Below are 15,470 nucleotides of genomic sequence, written 5' to 3' on the forward strand. Positions count from 1 at the left end.
AACTCCTTCCTTTTACCCTCACGTGTTATCACCAATCGCTTTGTTCTCTTATCAGCAATGTTCTTCAAAGGCCACAGATATGATTCGCCGGGTCCTCGTGAGTCTTTTTTCTAAGCTAGCACGATTTTTTTGGTCAAACTATCACTGCAGTCAATAACACACGCTTGAAAACCCCAGTAGATTGTTAAAAGCGTGTAATTCTTGTCCGACTATTACTAATGCCATGAGAACACCCTTGAAATAGCCTAATAGCATTCAACAGTGCCTCTCTGCTTGGTTTTTTGCTAAACTATCACTACAATGAATTAAAAACGCTTGAATACCACGGTCGCTTCTTCAAAGGTGTATAATTCTTGTTAAACTATTACAACCGTCATGAGAACATCCTTGAAAACACGACTAGCATTCACCAGAGCCTGTCAAAGTGCTGGATTTTTTTTAAACTACCACTATAATCAATGAAGCTCGATTGAATACCACGGTCGCTTGTTTAAGTGTATAATTCTTGTTCGACTGTTACAACCGTCATGAGAACAGCCTTGAAAACCCTAACAGCATTCACCAGAGCCTGTCAATGTGCACAGTCCTTGTTAGAACCTTGAAAACCTCGGCCACTTCCATTTGAGCGAGTTAAAAGTGCAGAATCCTTGCTAAACTATCACCGTAATCATGAAAATACCCTTGGCAACTCTGACAACCTTCACCAGAGTCTGTGTTAAGTGTACGATCCTTGTTAACCTATCGCCGGTACCACCGCAGTAACTCACACCACGAGACGCTGAAATGTTGAAGAATATACAAGTTTTTTGTTGTTTTCTTCTCTTACACTCATTATGGAGGGAAACTTGCAAATACCAACACGAAAATCAATTGTTAATTCCTCGCTTTCACTACATTACCACAGGTCACACACACACACACACACGGTTCTACATATAAAGATATACTGAGTTTGAAGTGTTTTGATGGTTTTAGTGACAGATTACAAACATTTCTACAGTATCAACGAGAGAAACACCTTTGAGAGGCCAGCTAATCACCTCTGTGGCCTTTGGAAACAGTCGTGGTGAAAGAGAAGAGAGCGAGACAGCAAGGCGTTTCAAAATAGACAGAACTCACTGCATAACTTACTACTCGTATATAGCCTAACACAACACCACAGCCCCGCCACAGCCACAGCCAACACGTGCACCTCTGACCACCGCGTGACTAAGACTGAGAGACACTTGTGGGATGCTCTTTGCCCCTCCACCACACTGATTCCAGCAAGTAACAACAGGTGACTGTCTTAATCTTGATCTTATATCTCATCTAGATCTGAGGAAACCGGTGAGGGAAAGTAGAAGAGAAGGGAAGAGTATGGAGGAGGAGGAAGGGAAGGGAAGGGAAGGGAAGGAAAGGGAAGGGAGGAAAGGAAAGAAAGGGAGAGTAGGGGAAAGCCAAGGCAAGGGAAGGTCAGGTGTACTATACAAAGGAAAGGAAGGGAAGGGAAGGGAAGGGTAGGGTAGGGAAGGTAACAAAAGGTAAATGTTTCCAGTAATGGTTTAATGGTTACTGGGGTTTTAAGGGTGTTTTCGTAATTTCTTTTTAAAAGGTTCAAGTGGAACTCTCTAGGGTTTTCTGTCTCCAGTTAAACGGAGGAAACAAATGGGAATTTCCAAGACGCTTTTAAGATTCCAATGGCGGCTTAACAAGGATTCCAAGACCATTTAGATTGTCACTGAGGTTGTCGAGGCTTTGAAAGATGCTTCTACTGATAATATAACAAGGACTTAATCAATACGAGAAAAAACATCCATGAGAAGACGACTTTAGTAACCTTGAGATAATGGTTGTGGTGAGAACGACCATTAACAGACTGTCACTGAAGTTGTCGAGCTATTGAAAGCTGCTTCTGTGCTTATAGTGATAATATAACAAGGACTTTAACATAATCAATAGGAGAAAAGCAACCATGAGAACCCGACTAATCAGAGTGACCTTTAGATAATGGTCCTAGTGAGACAACACAGCCCTTCAAGATGCCAGGCCAGAGAAGTAACCAACCAGCCAAACTATACACTCACACACTGCAATCCTTCCAGTACAAAGGTGGGTTGACATGCTTATACCCTCCCAAGACTGCTATCATGTTTATTGCTAAGAAGAAAAAAATAAATAATAAAAAAAGGATCATGAAAAAATGTAACAGTAGTAATGATATTTAGGGAAGAGAAGCAACACTGGTTAGGTCAGGCCAGGTCAGGTCAGGTCAGGGTAGGTTAGGTCAGGTCAGGTCAGGTTAGAGTAAGGTAGAGTAGGATTGGGTAGGTTAGGTTAGGATTTCGTAATTTAGGTTAGGTTAGGCTCAAAACAGAAACAAAAGCATTCAATATCTACATTTTTCTCTCACACTCCTTGTTACTCTTTCCCCTGTCACTTTCTTTCTTGTTACTCTTTTCCCTGTCACTTTCTTGTTACCCTTTCGCCTGTCACTTTTTTGTTACTCTTTCCCCTGTCATTTTCTTTCTTGTTACTCGTTTCCCTGTAACTTTCTTTCTTGTTTCTTTTTTTTTCCGGTTACGTTTTGTCCCTCAATCAATTCTCCTTGCACTACCACTGAGATGAAAACAACCTTGGAAAAAATGACTTCCACAAGATGCACCCCACAACCTCTTTCCCTGAGTGTGGTTGGGACGGACAGTACAGTGAGGTTCAGCAGACATGCGGAGGGGCTTCAGTGATAATGACTGATAGGTTAACAGTAAGTCATAGAAATGTACACAGTGGTAGATATGATAGGAGAAGGTGGAGGATGTGTAATGTGTTTAAATGGCAATACTGTAGATTCTTCTTGTGAAACTTTCTTGTCTTATCTTTCCCAACAGCTTGTAGTGAGTTACTGTGGTTTCAAGGGTTTTCATAGTTCAAGTGATGGTTTAACATTGATTAAGGTTCTTAACGGGATCGAGTGGAAGTTACTGGGGGTTTTCAAGGGTATTTTCGTGATTCCAGTGATAGTGTGGCAAGAAATCTAAAGCTCTAATAAAAGTTACTGGTGTTTTTCAAAGGTGTTTTTCGTATGTCTAGTAATAATTCAACAAGGAGTCTAATACTATTAAGAGTATTAGTGGAAGTTTAGTTATATGGAGGGGGAGTTTACAAGGAAGTTTACATAATTCTAGTGATTAATAATACATCTAGAATTTTGTAGTGACATTTGCGCGCACACACACACATACACACACACACACAGAAGAGGGATAATCAGACTAATAATCTCTGTGGCCTTTAAAAACTAATCTTATGAGAGCTCGAAGCATTTAAGAACACGAGCCGCTGGTGGTGGTGGTAGTGGTGGTAGTAGTGTCACGTGATAGCGGCGGCGGCGGAGGTAATGGTGGTGGTGGCTAAAACTAAGGATATGATGCAATGCTTTTATCTTCTCCAAGACCGTCACCACCACCACCACCACTACTACTACTACTATCCCCAACACTACTACTACTATCACCAACATTACCACTACTACACACACCGGTACCTTTATCATTACTATTACAACAACTACAACAACTACAACTACTACTACTACTACTACCACCACCACAACACCATTAGCATACAACTGCCAATACCACTAATTCACTTCCCCCTACATTTCTCTCTCTCTCTCTCTCTCTCTCTCTCTCTCTCTCTCTCTCTCTCTCTCTCTCTCTCTCTCATTATAATGGGGCTGCTACATCATGTCTTCTTGAATATGAAATGTTACTGTCATCATACCTCTCTCTCTCTCTCTCTCACCTCTCACTTTTCTACAATCTCCGCTCTCCTCTCTTCTCCCTCCTGGCCTCCCCTTCCTTCGTTCACCTCTCACTTTTTCCACTACCACCCATCTCTCTCTCTCTCTCTCTCTCTCTCTCTCTCTCTCTCTTTTTGTTTTTTTCCTTTGTGTTCCTCTCACCTGTATCTTCCCTTGTTACCTGTATATACCTGGTTCCTAGTTACCGCTAATTGTTCTTTGAGTTACCTGTTGTATACCGATTAATAGTCAAGGAAACTCTAATATCATGAAGGGAAAAATAAGTGAAGGTGAGAAAATGAAATGAAACTGAATAAACACAAAGAAAAGAATAAAGGAAAGAAAGAGAAAAGCAAGAAAAAGTGAGGGAGTGTTCCTGTTCTCTCTCTCTCTCTCTCTCTCTCTCTCTCTCTCTCTCTCTCGCTCTCTCTCAACTTTAACATTATATATATATTGTTTTTAATCTAGTCTTATTCCCAAATGTAGTTAATGCACAGATAATTCCTTTCATCACCACCACCACCAAATCATCATCACCATCATCATCATCACCACCACCACCACCACCACCACCCTAACCACCACATGCATTATCTTAACTTGTTTTATTATTCCCCCTCCTACAAAAACCTCCCTCACACAACTCATATCTATGAGTGTATGAAATATTAATCCCTGTATCAACGTGTAAGATTCTTGGTGTTTCTCGTAACTCAACTGCTTAGACATGCAATACGTGAAGACAGTAACCTAATCTAACTTTTTTTTACCTTACCTGACCTGACCTGACCTGACCTGACCTAACCCAATCCAATCCAACCTAACCTAACCTAATTTAATCTAATTTTACTTAACCCAACCCAACCCAATCAAACCTAACCTAATCTAACCTAATTTGACCTAACCCAACCCAACCCAATCAAACCTAACTTAACCTAACCTAACCCAACCCAACCCAACCTAACCTAACCTAACCTGAGTTGAAATACCTAATCTAATCTAAAGGTACCTACAGGAAAGGGAGAAAGGATGAAAGATTTATTTATTTATTATTTTTTTTTTTTTTCAATTCATCAATATCAAGTCTAAGACGGATTGCATGAATAAAAGGCACACTTCACTCCACTAACTTAACCCATCTTACCTTTACCTTAACCTAACCTAACAGTACCTACAAGGAAAAGAAGGAAGGATGAAATGATAATGTTTTTTTTTATTTGCCAGTATTGTCTAAAATTAATTGTATGGATAAAAAAAATTTAATAAATAAATAAAAAAAAAAAACATGGCACTAACATAACATAACTACCAATTGGAAAAAAGAATGGATGAAATTATTATTATTTTTTTTTTCAATTTGTCAATATCATGTCTAAAACTAAATTGTATGAGTAAGAAAAACTAAAAAAAATAAGTAAATACAAATCTTGGTAGTTCGTGAGTGTGACGTCTATCATTGAATGTGTTGTATATAGGTTTAGCCAGGCTGAAATACAGGGAAAGCCAACAAATACAAGGGGAATAGCAAGGAACCATCAGGTCTACATATTTCCTTCTCTTTTATGTAAGGGAAATCTGACCAAGGGCAACAAAAATCATTCAACTTAGATGCCAGTCCCCCAGAGCACTCCCTTTATAACACAAGCCAATGTATAGCCACTAAAGCCACCATCCACACATTTATCTAATAATTTAAATCCCTCCACTGACTCAGCACTAACAAGCTGATTACTGAGTCTCTTCCAGTCACTTGCCGCTCTGAGAACCAGTTCCTTCATATCCCTCTTTTTTTAGTCTAACTTTATTATGCTTGAACCCGTTACTTCTTGCTCTGTCTAGCTAACCCTCGGGACTTTCCTCTGCTGGTACTGTAGTATGCACATGTCATGAGGAGACAGTGTGTGTGCAGAAAGTGCTGGAGAAGACAAAGATTATTAATCCCTTCAATACTAAGACACATTTTTACCTTGATTTTAAGGTATGATTAGACAATTTTATTACATTATGAAGAGTCTACGGAGGTCAGAAGATTAATGACAAGACAATGAGAGACAAGGACCTGAAAGGCTTGTAATGGGTGAGATTTGGTGGTGTGTGTCAGGAGAGACCAGAAGTGTGTGTAGAGGTGGATGGAGGTGGATGCGGGAGAACAAGGAAGGTTTATGTAATGGAAGTCACTGAGGAGGATGCAAAAGACGAGTGCATTAGGGAAGGTTGATTTGATGAGGCGAACCCTAAAATTAGCCCAGAGAAGAGGACTGTAGCCAGTATAATATCAAATCACCCTAACCATAAGATCTACTAATATTTACTCTACTATTCCCTCCTCAAAGTATTATCTAACTTCCCCGACCAGTGGCTCATCTCCCCTTCCCTTCCTCACCTTTATTCACCCCTCAAAAACAGTGAAACATACTTTAAACATCTATTCAACACATAATTTCACAAGTACTACCAGCAAAACTCCTATGACGTATAAAAGTGTAAGAAGAGTGGTTTTTGGGAGTGGGGAGCAGGAGTGTCTCATTGGAAACCTTTGCCTCTACCTGGAGCTTAACACTAGTGAAACCCAGAATGTATCAACTGTTTTGCATTCTCATCACTCAGGCTCATATCAACTCCGAGCTTCCCTGATAGTACATAATGCCCAACCTTGTGCACATCATGATATTTTACTGCTATTCCTTTTTTTGTCAAGTGTTTTTAAGCCAGCACAGATATATCTTTCACTGATATGAGACACTTACCAACACTAGAAGTAATGAAAGGGAATAAAAACAGATGGATTTTGCTATTTTTACCAAGTTTTATAGATTAGGGAGTGGCTGTGGAGCTAGAAAAGATGTCTTAGTGATTAATAATTAAGAAGAGAAGCATCAAATAGTTCAATGAGTTAGTTAAGAGATCTAGTATTTGAATTTCACGACTAGATTTTGCTATTTCTAAACAGTTTATAGATTAGAAGTGGTTGTGGAGCAAGAAAAGATGTTTCAAAGTGCTTATTAAGGTAAGATGCACTAATTAGGAGTCAAAAGATAAGTTAGTTAGTTAAGAGACATGGTATTTGATTTTCACTACTAGATTTTGCAATTTCTATCCAATTTACAGTTTAGAGGTAGCTGTAAAATAACAAAAGATGACTCAAAGTGTTTATCAGTAAAGAAAATAGTTAAATAACTTAATAAAAGAGATCTGGTATTTGAATTTCACTAGTATTTTCCTCATCCAAGGGTTAAGTTTCCCTATCAGTGCCTTGCTTCATCTCTTTCCCTTCAACCCACTTTCCAATGTCATATTCTTCAACTGCTCTTTGAAGCTCACTTTTTTTCTTTTTCTTTTCTTTTCATCAATGTATCACATTCACTAAACATTCTCCAAATATTCCCTCTCAGAACAGCCACTGTCAATAAATCCAGTTAAGATATCTATTCAAATTTCACTTTTTTTTGCATCATGCAGTTTTATTTGTCTATTATTGCTCTGTTTTTAGCTTCCCTTTCTCCCCAGTTGTCTTATTTTTTTCTTCTCTTTTGTCTCACTTTCCCTCCTCTCTCTCCCCTTCTCTGGTTATGGATTTGAGAAAGAAGCACCAAATGGCAATAAAACCATTTATTTTCCTTATGTTTTCCCTTATCCAACAGTCAACTTTCCTGATCACAACCTTCATATTTTCAGCTTGATTATAAATTCAAGAAAGAAGCACCAAATAGAAGAGAAACCATTACATTTACCTTATTTCTCCCTCACTCAACAGTCATCTTTCCTAATCACAGCCTTCCCTTCCCCAGCCTGACTACAGATTCAAGAAAGAAGCACCACATAGAAGCAAAACAGTTACATTTTCCTTATTTCTCCCTCACACAACAGTCACAACAATCACAAACTTCCCATCTCAGCTTTTATCTCCCTATCCAGACCACCACCACCACCTCCTGAGCACAAGATCCCTCAAAGTGTTCCCCGCATTAGTCTCCCTTTTAATATCAAAGGCGGCAAGATAAGCATGACTTTACCACAATTTTGTGTTCAGTGGCACCGCTGCATCAAGGTTGTAATTGGAGTTTGTTATCAGTATGTGGGAGGAGGGAGAGAGGATGTGGGAGAGAGAGACAGAGGGAGAAGTACTGAAGGTTGAAGCAGGGAACAGTACAGAGGTATATTAAAGGAAAAGGAAAAATAGAGAGGGAAACTGGGAGAGAGAGGAAGATAAAGGAGGGGAGAGGTAGACAAGGAAGGTGCTGAAGAAAATATTAAAGGCAAGGATGGAGAGAAAGTGTGCTAAATGAAAGTGACTGAGAGAGGAGGAGGAAGAGTGTTGAGGAAGGCAGGGGGAGAATACGTATTGAAGGAAAAGAAATAAGTAAACTAAAAGGGAAAAAAAATAAATAAATAAAATACTGGAGGAGGATACACAAGAGATTTATTGTGGGTACTGAAGAAAGAACCAGAGAGAAGGGACAGGATGAGGAAGGGGAAGAGAAAAGGAGGAGAGGAGGAAGTGTCAAGAATGGTAGAGAGTATATGTGTACTAAAGGCACCAAAATAATTGAACTAAAGGGAAAAAGGAAGGAAAACAAAAGTTATATTATAGTGAGTAATGAGGGAAGAGAGTACCAGAAGAAAGGGGATTGAACAGAAGGGACAGGAGGAGGAAGGGGAATAGGAGTACAGTGAGAGGCAATGTACTGAAGGGAGAGTACACTAGAGGAATGAGAGTGTGCTAAAGGGACAGATATAGAGGGAGGGAGGGAGAGCAGAGGGAGAGACAATGTACTGGATTCACAAGGGCAAGTGATAAATGTCTGTTGCACTCACTTCATCGCCAGTTTTTTCTTGTGATGACAAATGTTTCCTGCCGACTTTATTTCAAATGTCGCTGTGAGAGATGGATACATGTACGCATACCCACACACACGCACGCACACACAAACACTTGTGACACAGCTGATACAATTTTCCTTTAGCCTTTACAGCACTGAACAAACACTCATCGACGAGAAGAAACCAGTCACATTTTTCATTGTTTTTGCTGTTCTAAGCTACTGCCCCTCAAATAAAATAAAAATAAAAAATAAAAAACAGAACACGTCACTAATGTCACTGGGTTAAGCAAAGCTGTTTAATATACATAAATGTACACAAATACATCTTTCATGCTGGGTGTACTGTGTAGATGCACCCACACCACTGGCACCACTACTACCTGTGTGTTGCTGCGGCTTGTGTCCTGTGCATGTAGAACAGACAGACCAAGGGACAGCTGAAGCTAAGGAAGCAGATATGTGTTTCATCCAAGCAAGCCTGTGCTGTCACCCTTCCCACTACAAATCCTTTATGGCATTTAACTAATTTTAATTATTTCCCAATCAGCATTTTATGTCCTATCACAAACTCCACTTATCTGTTTATCCTTATCAGACACTTGTTCCTGGGGATTTCCTAAAGGGATGGCCACAATTTGTTTCTAAAGGGGACCAGCCAGAAATCTTTCAAAAGGACAGCTGGGAAACACACTTGAGCAATTGTGACCACAGCAAACCTAGATAGCAGGGATTTGTGGTGTGGTTAGCTAAGGCACTACCACAGGACACACTGACCCATCACAAAGGTCTCAGATGTGGAGTGTTAGGTAAGGCACTCTACTAAAGGACACACTGATCCATCACAAAGGTCCCGGAGGTGAAGCTAACAAATTCCACACCACACACCACCTTGCATCTCAAATGCCTCCATCCAGGCCCACCAGCACACCACACTCCTTCACAAACACCAGGCATACCACACATCACACACCACAGATGCTCAGACAAGACTACTCCACCTCCAATCACTCTCAACACACAACTAGTTTCCAAGCCACTCTTCACTACCATCCTGACAGTACTGATGACGAGATCGCTGTGCGACTGATACAGGATAACCTAGATGGACCCTGGTGGTCCTTTGTTATCCTATTATTTATGTTATATGTTATTTTACTTCTTCCCTCACCTGCTACTGCTAATATCTCACAGAAATACCTTCTTCAATATTCTGCGGTAAACTCTGGAACACCCTACCTGCTTCTTATTTAAAACAAGATTACATGGTTTGGCTAAGTTTCACACATAGTTTTAAAATCTAATGTGTTATGCCTTTTTTTCTTATGTAAGAAGGGGGAAATCTGAAATCTAACCAAGAAAAGGAAAGAAAACCTCAGATGCCAATCCCCGAGCAGGTCTGAGAGAGTTAGCCAAAAGAATGAGATACATACTCGTAAATGTCTTGAAACCTCCCTCTTAAATGAGTTCAGGTCATAGGAAGATGTAAATACAGAAGCAGGTAGGGGCTCCAGAGTTTACCAGAGAAAATCAACCTAAAAGTGTCTAGATATTAATTTTTGTATAATTTCAAGACTGACTTAATGTATTTCAAGAAACCACATGGTGAGTTAAGAATGATTCACTTGCCTGTGGTTTGCTTGTTATATACTATATCAAGTTGCCAAAGACTGACTTATTGTTTCAAGAAGCCACATGAAGGATTAAGAATTACTTAGATGTCTGTGGCTTGCTTGTTATATATAGTATATACTATTTTGATACACTTTGCTCTCTTCTAACTATTCTCAAAGACATTAGTTACATTATCATGGATATTCTTCCCACTGATAATACAGAACCACTGCTAAACTATTCCCAGAATCATGAAAACACTTACAATTAACTATATCTTCCACTTGGGCCAAAAATCATTGATAAGACACCAGAGCTTTCAGTAATACGGATATCTATAGTTATTTCTTGTATCCTGTGATTACATTTCCTGTGTTGGTGTGTTGATAAGACAAGTGCACAGATTGTAGCAAGGAAAAAAAGTGACAGGATAAAATAATGCCTCTCTCTAATGTTTCCTCAGTCTTTTCTGTTATCTCTCCGACTTGTTTGTACCTAAAAAAGCAAGATAAATACAAACAATACATACTCTACTATTAATGTCTCGGTTTTAAATTTCTTCTTACATATAAATAAGAGAAAAAAATGTGTAAGGTACAATATCCTGCCTAAAAACATACATAAATTAAAAACACAGAATAAATGCAAACAATAAATACTCTGATATTAATGTCTAAGCTATAAATTTCTTCATACCTTAAAATGTCTAATGCTCTAAGGCACCAATTTCCTCCTATCTTAAAAAATAAAAATAAAAATAAAAATAAAATAAAATAAATAATAAATAAAAATAAATTATTTAATAATCACAAATAAGTCTGGTATATTAATTTCCTCCTAGATTTATCAAAGGAATAAAGAGAGCCTAAAAAATAAGGAATTAATAGACACACACACAACAAAACACTCACGATATGGTTTCCAGACACTTATCCTTATATTCTAATGGTCCTCCTGACACCTTGTAGGATCAGTACCTCAGTGGGCCGGTTTTTTCTTTTTTTTTATGATTATTGTTTTGTTGCCTTTGGTTTGTGTCCTCATACATTAAAGAAAGTAAAACAGAAAATAATAAAACCAAAAATAAATGCGCAAGACCAAATTTCAACAAGTGAGGCAGTCAGCAAATAATAAATGGTGAAAAAAAAAAAAATAGAAATGGTGGATTAGTCTGTGCCATGTCCTGTAACAAGCCGAGGCCATTCACGCACTGATACAAAACTGTCACAAAGAAATATTTACGTAAAAAAGAAAAAGAAAATAATAATAGATGAATAAATAAAAAATAAATAAATACCGGTGTCAAGATAGGCCAAGTGTCTTCCAACAATTTGAGATTCTGCCCAACACCTCATAGGCCTGAGTTAGTAGTTCATGTCACTGGGATACCTGAAATAAACCTAAATAGGCAGAATACATACAAAAACAAACACTCCACAACAGATAGACCAGTTTCTCCCCCAGTCTACCGTTTATAGGCCTAACTATTTAAAACCTCAGAGGAAATTAATATATGGAATGATTAGTTAAAAAAAAAAACATACAAAGTCAAATGAATAAATAAAAACGAGATGAGATAGGCCACTTTCCTCCCCCAGCCGCCCCCCTGCCTCAGGCCCCAGGGGGAGGTAGCGTGTCCCGGCCCCGGCGCGGCAGGGGCAACACGCGGGGGTCACCAGAACAGCCGTGAAGCAAATAGTGAAGTAAATCAAGCAAAAAGCGGCGAGGTAACCTGACACTCACCATATGTACTAGTGACCTGACCTCCCTCCCCCCCGGCTCACCTGTGTTCACCCAGAGGCCTCCTGCGTCACCTCTAACCACGGTGCTGCATAATCCATCCCTCCTGGCCACTATCTTTAATTTCGCCGCTTGAGTCACAAAAATCCCCAAGGTAACAACGAAATCCCGGGAGTCACGAGCGCACGTCTTCCCCCTTGCACCATCACAGCACCACTGAGCAGCTCTTTCTCTAGCTTCCCTCTGGTGAGCGCGACTCGAATCTCCCATGTTTTTATGTCTTTTCCACGGTGCGCTTTTCAACATTTTTATGAATCAAAAATAGTTGATATGTGACACTAGGTCTAATTACAGTAGATATAGTTTCTACGTATTTTTTGTGGTTAATGGTGTGTGAGAAATTAAAGGTGATAATCAATGAGATTATGAAATAGAATAAGGAACACCCACTAAGAGAAAAGAGATACTATAAATTACCCTATTCACACATAATTTCCTTGACTAACAATTGTCTTAATGTCTATATTTCTCAAACTCAATCCATGAAAGGATAAAAGGAGAAAATCTGGTAAATGGATAGCTATTAATGATTATTTCAAACTTTTATCTTGGGGTTTTGTTTCAAGTGTTCAGCATGGAATGAGTTTTGACAGCTACACAGATGTAGATTATGTAAAAATGTTACATAGTTCCAGGAATTAATATCAACTCCATATATATATATATATATATATATATATATATATATATATATATATATATATATATATATATATATATATATATATATATATATATATATGAGTTTTGACAGCTACACAGATGTAGATTATGTAAAATGTTACATAGTTCCAGGAATTAATATCAACTCCATATATATATATATATATATATATATATATATATATATATATATATATATATATATATATATATATATATATATATATATATATATATATATATATATATATATATATATATATATATATATATATATATATATATATATATATATATATATATATATATATATATATATATATATATATATATATATATATATATATATATATATATATATATATATATATATATATATATATATATATATATATATATATATATATATATATATATATATATATATATATATATATATATATATATATATATATATATATATATATATATATATATATATATATATATATATATATATATATGTGTGTGTGTGTGTGTGTGTGTGTTTTATTTCAAGTGAATGTTCATTGTCCTAAAGCTTCATTATCGTATTATACTGTTCATATCCCTTTCTATTCATGCTGTCTGGTTGAGCACCGTTCACCAACAAAAGTATACTACTTTTGTTGAACGGTGCTCAACCAGACAGCATATTACACAAGCTACCTGCAGTATGAAGAAGCTTCACATCTTTATACTTGTTTATTGGATGCTCCTTGTTCTAACACATCAGTTTCTGAATTGCAGCTCTACAATTCATTCTTTTTTACCCAAACAAAGCTATCTAATTGAACTACCCTATACTACATCACTTCATAATGATAAGCATAAATAAAATCATGGCAGTCCCATTATGAAGTAGTAATTCTATGTATTTTCTTCCTTTTCATCCTCCTTTGAAACTGCTCAGCACTAACACATTACTGAACTTATTTTATTCATGTATCAATTTCATGTGGGAATTGATTCATCCTTATTCTTTTTATAAAATTGAAATTTATCAAGTGTACTAGCTAGAGTACTGCATAACATATGGATAATTCAAAGTAGATTCCTGCCTTAACTTTTTATTTTGGACAAACACTGCATTTTCTTCTTTTTCATCACTGTTTTGGAAGGCAATTATATTACATAAGTCAGCCTTAAGTCACAATGTGGCAGATTACCAGTCACTCCTTAACTCTTCACCTCACACCTCTGGTCTCCCTTCTGAGCCTTTAATTTGTTGTGTATATAATGGGTAATACTGCTACATAATATTCCAGAGCATGATACAACCACAGTCACTCTTAAACACTCTAGCCTCTCAAGAGAGCTTATTTCAAAGTTCAGTTTGTTTTTTGTATTTTATCTATTGATGATACAAATTTTTCATCCAATCATCACTGTAACCATAAAAATACACCTGGAGACTCCAATAAATGTTACTGATATTACTATGCCTATATTCTTAAACACTCTTGCTCTCACTACAAATTTCAAGAGGTACAGATATAAGTTGGGTTCTCATGGGTGTTTTCTTTACAGATGAAACAAAATTCTTAATTAATTTTTCAACAGAATCATAAACACACACACTTTTGAAAACTCTTGTATCTTTACCAATACTATCATGTCTGTATTCTTAAACACTCATTTGAAAGGCCACAGAGATTCTCAAGATTGATGCTTTTTTCCTCCTAATAATACAAAGTCCATCTACTATTAGAACCACACAAGCACCCAAACAAAACCCCATAATTTCCAATGCAGCAAGTTAACAGTTGACAAATTATAGTGCTAGAATGTTTAAGAATACAAAGCCATAAGTAATTTTTTGGGAGTCCTCATATTTTCCAACATGAACATTACTGGCACAGACAGACTGGACTAAACAGAGAACGTACTGCTATCCTTATTACACATCCAGAGACTGTAGGAATGGCAGATACAGTGGTGGCCATGGTGATAGTACTAGTGATACTACCTAGCTATGAATGTGGTGAGTGGTGGTGACATTGAGACAACTAGTGCCTTGTGGTGACTGGGTCATATAGTTTGGTGGGCTTCCTTATAGCAGGTCTGAGATATGTTCCCTTTGGAGGCTTATAGAAACAAAGGGAAAGCTGATTTGAAGATGCCATAAATGTGGCATTGTGAAAAATACAGTCCAATGAGGTTATAGTGACTGGATTTTTAAGTTCAATGGTTTCCTTACAGTAGGTCAAAGACATGCCATCTTTAGAACTTTAAAACACTGGAAAATTTACCTGAAGGAGAACTGGTAGTCATAAGAAGTGTCCTGGCTGGGAACTGAAACCTGACAAGGAGGTATACAGAATAGTTCCTTCTTTGAAAAATTTATGTAAAGAATTTTTACCCAAGAGAGGAATTTGGGTGGGAATTCAAGCCTAACACAGTATGAAGAACAGTGTCACAATCAGGACCAATCCATCATCAGGTCCTAATACAATATCAAGGACCTCCACAACTTCAGTCAGTAGAGGTGTCTGTGTAGAATTAATAGAACCATCCTACTCTTGGTTCAGTGTGTCATAAGTGTCAATATCTAGATAACTATATTTCATTGGACTTTACACCTTAGTTTCCAGGGGAGTAGAAATCAGTATATATTTCTATCTGATGAGAACATGTCATATATATATGCCTATGAATGATGCCACACTTGTGATGCAATGATGACTAAAGAATTTTTGAGAAATCACACAGAGATGATAAAAAAGCAAAACACAAAATAATGCCTTTGTAAACACTGGTCTGGTATGTTTTCC

General features: G+C 37.4%; 1 protein-coding gene across 2 annotated transcripts in view; it reads right to left on the reverse strand.

The window, feature by feature from the left end:
• LOC123506109 (ras-related protein Rap-2c-like) overlaps nucleotides 1-12,188 on the reverse strand; it is a 76,378-nt gene extending 64,190 nt beyond the window's left edge. For both annotated transcript variants that reach the window (XM_045257984.1, XM_045257985.1), the window contains exon 1: nucleotides 12,000-12,188. The gene's annotated coding sequence lies outside the window, so the exon portion shown is untranslated. The remainder of the gene's footprint in view (nucleotides 1-11,999) is intronic.
• Nucleotides 12,189-15,470: the final 3,282 nt, after the last annotated feature.

Source organism: Portunus trituberculatus, chromosome 19, assembly GCF_017591435.1.
Source record: "Portunus trituberculatus isolate SZX2019 chromosome 19, ASM1759143v1, whole genome shotgun sequence".
NCBI classification, from domain to species: Eukaryota; Metazoa; Arthropoda; class Malacostraca; order Decapoda; family Portunidae; genus Portunus; species Portunus trituberculatus.